The sequence below is a fragment of the Homalodisca vitripennis genome, chromosome 5, assembly GCF_021130785.1.
Source record: "Homalodisca vitripennis isolate AUS2020 chromosome 5, UT_GWSS_2.1, whole genome shotgun sequence".
Taxonomy (NCBI): Eukaryota; Metazoa; Arthropoda; class Insecta; order Hemiptera; family Cicadellidae; genus Homalodisca; species Homalodisca vitripennis.
In genome coordinates, this window is record NC_060211.1 from 180,053,917 (window position 1) to 180,059,916 (window position 6,000).

The following is a 6,000-nucleotide window of genomic DNA, read 5'->3' on the forward strand; positions in this document are numbered from 1 at the left end:
GCATTGGCGGCTTCTTCACAAAGGAACGGCGGACTCGTTCCATTCATCCGTTCCCTGCAGGGGACCACGACATTGGAGCATCGTCCGCAACTGCAGGACGCACGTGGACACTTCTGGACATGGAATCCTCTGTCCTTATTAATTCTTATGGTTTCCAAAGGATTGATTGTGGTTAAAAATCACAAGGAAATTGAACTGCCGATCAAATTGTTTTAATATACACTACGGAATTAGATGAAATTTTAATTTTTAACGGAATCCTCGATTCTGCTGGTACAAGCACACTAATAATTTAAAATTTTCAATAAAAATTACATATTTTTTAACTTAATTAACGAGAAAATAAGCATTGGGGCTCATTTTATAGAATTATACATCACCGGATAGCAAAAGAAAAGTATTGCATTCGCAGGTGTTGTCTCTCACATAGAGAACTACTTGACAACATTATTGAATATTACTTTTTGAAAAGAACCCCGATAAATAGATAACCTTATGAAAATAAATAATAACATGGAAAAAACTGTTTGAAGAGAAGGACGTTTTACTTCTTCGCCTATTCTATTCCACGTGAACGGTGAGCTGAAGGAGGTCGCTGATAAAGCTTGTTAGGTGAACCCTGCCTGATCAGCCAGGAGAGAGAGAGAGCGGCCGAGAGTGGATTTATGGCGGTAGATTGGACGGTACCAAGGGGAAATAATCACGGGTTTCAATGAAATGGGAGGAGGCGTCACAGGCAGAGGCCTTTTATTAACTGACAAACCTCTTTTCAGCTACTCATTATTTACTGGCAGACGAGTAACGTGCTACTCACTAACGAGGTAAATCTGTACGCCTGCAGTTGTGTTTATCACTTGTGTCAGTAACGTGCTACTCACTAACGAGGTAAATCTGTACGCCTGCAGAATGTGTTTATCACTTGTGTCAGTAACGTGCTACTCACTAACGAGGTAAATCTGTACATCTGCAGAATGTGTTTATCACTTGTGTCAGTAACGTGCTACTCACTAACGAGGTAAATCTGTACGCCTGCAGAATGTGTTTATCACTTGTGTCAGTAACGTGCTACTCACTAACGAGGTAAATCTGTACGCCTGCAGTTGTGTTTATCACTTGTGTCAGTAACGTGCTACTCACTAACGAGGTAAATCTGTACGCCTGCAGAATGTGTTTATCACTTGTGTCAGTAACGTGCTACTCACTAACGAGGTAAATCTGTACGCCTGCAGTTGTGTTTATCACTTGTCTCAGTAACATGCTACTCACTAATTAGGTAAACCTGTACGTCTGCAGCTGTGTTTATCACTTGTGTCAGTAACGTGCTACTCACTAATGAGGTAAATCTGTACGCCTGCAGAATGTGTTTATCACTTGTGTCAGTAACGTGCTACTCACTAACGAGGTAAATCTGTACGCCTGCAGTTGTGTTTATCACTTGTCTCAGTAACATGCTACTCACTAATTAGGTAAACCTGTACGCCTGCAGAATGTGTTTATCACTTGTGTCAGTAACGTGCTACTCACTAACGAGGTAAATCTGTACGCCTGCAGAATGTGTTTATCACTTGTGTCAGTAACGTGCTACTCACTAACGAGGTAAATCTGTACGCCTGCAGTTGTGTTTATCACTTGTCTCAGTAACATGCTACTCACTAATTAGGTAAACCTGTACGTCTGCAGCTGTGTTTATCACTTGTGTCAGTAACGTGCTACTCACTAATGAGGTAAACCTGTACATCTGCCGTTGTGTTTTATCACAAAAAAACTATACCAAACCCATCGACAACTCATGAATAAACTATATAAACTGTTATACGTTGAGACAGAGACATTCCGAATTTGTCACCTGCCTGCGAACAGAATTCGTTCATTTTACGTTCCAAAAACCTTCTTTCCACCGTCGCTGAGGGATTATTTGCCCTCGCCGCAATCACTAGAGCTCGCAGGATATAACAGTCGCGCTTCAAATAATGTGGATAACCCATTTATTACGTCTACTGTTCCCTAACATATAAAACAATACATGATGCGAGAATGAGAATGAGAATTTCTACATGAAAACTGAAGAATGAAATTGTTGTCTAAATATTGAACACACTCCTAGATACCGTAACAGTGAGAGCCACACAAATCTGTGTTTACTCTGTTTGGAGTGGACGGGCAGCTAACAAAAGCTACGGAACAAGTGTGTACTGAAGGGGTGATTGTTGGGGGTGAGGGGGGTTGTGGGAGAGCAGCAAGTGCTGGCTGACTGCAGACCGAGGGCGCTATGCAAATATCCCCCTCCCCTCACCCCTCACCACACCCCGCGTAATTATCAACAGCGGGGATGTCAGGCCCGTGTACAATTACTTCAGTTGTGCATCTCCCTGGATACTTGACGACCTGCCATACAGCCACCTGACTAACCTCATTTACTATTCTTGCGTCTGTAAAGGACCGTTAATTCAATGCTAAGAATAAATGTTCGATTCACTATAACATAATTATAAGTGATCAGTTAGATCATTTGTAACCTTGACAATGCTCGGTAAAACGATGTTTTATGTCAGATATTTTTACAAAGATGATTCCACATAAGAGCGTATCAAATAATGGTTATCAATCCATTAACGAACTGTTCTGAAATCACAGATCATTTGATTGTTCAGCACAAATTTAAACTCAATACTTTTATGGACCTCCTCAGAGCAAGAGGCGAGGTCATTTCTTGTTTTCTCACACCGCATGTAACACAGTTACTGCAGATGTTGCAACCCAGTGTACACAATATAGCATCATACGAGCGCTAGCTGGATTTGCATCTTCAATAGCGCTTTAACGTCAATACAGTGATTGGGTGAAGTTGATGATTATAACAAAAGTTACTGCAATAGTTTTCTTCAAATTGAAAATGAATACAATTAAAATTCAACGTATAATATAATAACAAGCTTCAATTAAAATTATATACTATTTTGGACGTCTAACAAAAACGTGGGCACTAAAATGGCAAAATGTTATATCTGAAATAGCTATTGAATTCGTGGTCGAGGACATCAGAAGAGCATTATGTTCCAAAATCTACCAACATTCAGGAACCCGCAGGGAGCTCACAGAAGAGGGTGCCCACGAGTTAACTGTGGTGACACGCGATTCGCGCATTAGGCGAGCTAGAGAGTTAGAGCAGCCGGTGCCTTGCTCACTGCGTAAGTATCCCTGTGGGTGGGGGAGGGGAGGGGGCGAACAGCGCTGGTAAATATTTTGTTACCCTCCGTAATAACAGGGGAGAGCGGAAACGTCTGTTGTTATATACACGAGCAGCGGAGATAACGGCTTACAGTTACTACTTCCTCGGGCAGGGAATAGAACCCGCAGCCTACAGTTTGTGTTCTTCTGTCTTGGTAAACTTTGTGTGCAGCACAAGTCGCAAGGGAGTGTTGCAACTTTCGAAGGCAATTCATACTTTAAGCGAGACAGATGACTCATAAATGATTATACGGACAATATACAAATTTCTCGGAACAATATTTGGTGTAGCTGGTACTATGAAAGGAGTAGGCCTATAACCCGTTTGTCTCACACATTTTGAGTGACATACGTTACCAACATTGACAATATTTGTATTTTCTAATGTTTCATGTGAATTGTACCCATTATATATCTTTTTATTGAATTACTCTTTCAAATAAAGTCTAAATCAGAATTATCTGAATTTAAAACTTTGTCGTCTCGCCAGAGGCACATTGTTTGAGGTTCCTAAACCCTAATGAGTGAAAAGAATAAAACAATCTGAATGGAAATTTCAATAACACTCAAAAATTAGTGTTCTTTAATTCTTTGCAATCTACTTTGTAATCATTATACGTGTGCACTTTGAATTCTTAAAAAATGCATATCCCAACCTTTACGGGCTAATAAGCTACGTATTGAAAGTTTTTGGGTTTTTATTTCACAACTGGTGATAATACTCTTCACAATGTAAACTGTCTTGTTTGGAATTAGGGACTTTTGCCTCCGTTAAGACCTCAACTACTCAGAAAGATGATTCTGTTATGGCTGAAGAGAGTGTATTGTTTGTTGCAGACTTAAACTGTAACAGTCATGAGCATCCTAGGGTCCGAGTACGTGGGAACAATCTCATGACGCAACCCTCAGAAGGGCTAATTTGCAATTCCAAGGGCAGTAAACGTTAGCTGCATCTGTCGGGTCAAGGCAAGGGAGTCTCGAGACCTGTCCCTTCACCCTCAGCCCTTCAGGTAGCCTTCCTGTTCCCGCGGGTTACACAAGGACGGCCCTGGATCGATAGTGGAGTCCCACGTGGGGCTCACCCTCCAGATTACAATATGCTGCCGGGATAACAGCACATCGCACTGTACTAGGCGCCCCCAGCGAAGGGGGATCATCCACGTCCACCCCCTCCCCTGGGGGAGGCTGCACCTGACACTACGTGCCGCCACACACATCCTGCTGGACACACAACAATCACATTAACTACGAAACACAGGGTAGTTACCTGGTCGGCCCTTCACTTTCAACCTCCTTCTTCCGTGACTGCTGCAAAACCAAAAATGTTCTACCACCTTTCTACAATTTAGAACTTGCTAATCTGCGTTTATTCTTACTTAAAATTTGCATGCATTACAAATAGAGGGAAAATAGTACAATAACTGTGTATCGTTAATAATTTGTTGATTAATCATTTTTATGATAACGATTGTTATGTTAATTTATATAAAATGGTTTTTACTCACCAGTTTGAACAGATGACAGCTACGAACCGGGTTACATAGACAACTACACTAGGAACTCAAAATCTACTACACTTACCTGTATATAAATAAGTAAGGTATTCAGATCTAACGCAATTTTGGGTAGGACCAATTTATAGAGAATTATTTAAAAAATCATTTGTCAATTATAAGGAGGAGTATTTTTTAATGGGCAGCTGAAATTGGATTTTCAACGGAACGCGGAAGGAAGGCGCGGGACAATCCAGCAAACAGCCCATTTTGTTGTATAATAACAAATCATGTGGACAGGGAAGGGGGAGGGGGGAGTGTTTTTGTCGGGAGGTTAGGTTAGACCACTTCGTTCTGGCGGCCACATTTATCAATACCGGCTTGGGAGAAAGAGAGACAGAGACAGAGAGTATATGCGCGCGGCCGAGAAGCGGCGAGGAAGAAGAATAATTAGAGAGCGTGCAAGAGAGAGCGCGAACAGCGCCAGCGTGCGAGAGAGAGCGAAGTATAGCTCCGTCCTTGTCTAGCGAGTGCGTGACAGAAAGCGTTCTTGGAGGGGGGGGGGAACATTAAATCTGAATACTGGCTACACACGACTTTTACTACAACTATCTACAACTCTGTATGCGTGCAGGAATAATAAAAAGATGTAAAATTCATCACCTGATCAGATAGGAATATCCAAATTAATCCAATATTGGCACTATAATCCGTTAGGGCATTATCCTCACAGATAACGACGACAAGCTATGTAAACCACACTTTCGCACTACATTTGTCCACGGGATGTCCCGGCAGGCACTGGAACACTGACACTTTTAAAGTAACGATGCAATAAGGCTAGAAAAAGTCAAATCTGTTGAGATCAGAGACGGTGGAGAAGACGACAACACGATCTTCACTCTCGAAGCACTCGACTCGAACTCTGGCGCCGGCGATGCGGCAGCTGCCCCCTCCTACCCCTCCGCGCGATGCATGCCGGGATCGTATCGAGCCTGCCCGACGCGCATGCGCGGACTCCGCCAATAGCGGCGAGGCCAGTCCTTGGAGGGGACCTGCACAATAGACGAGTGGAAAAATCGTCTTATAACGCGTCATTAGTGACGTGTGTAATAGGGATGTTTCCACAAGATGGGTGATCTTCATCTCACTCGCTGGATGATCTTCATCTCACTCGCTGGATGATCTTCATCTCACTCGCTGGATGATCGTGCATCCTACACAGGAGGTAATTCTCCTGGCAAACGATCTGTGAGTGAACATTTTTGTTTGTGTCCGT

At 42.5% G+C, this 6,000-nt stretch overlaps 1 protein-coding gene across 1 annotated transcript in view; it reads right to left on the reverse strand.

The window, feature by feature from the left end:
- LOC124363254 (muscle M-line assembly protein unc-89-like) overlaps nt 1-5,643 on the reverse strand; it is a 96,707-nt gene extending 91,064 nt beyond the window's left edge. The window contains exon 1 of the mRNA XM_046818457.1: nt 5,385-5,643. The gene's annotated coding sequence lies outside the window, so the exon portion shown is untranslated. The remainder of the gene's footprint in view (nt 1-5,384) is intronic.
- Between the last annotated feature and the right edge of the window lie 357 nt (nt 5,644-6,000).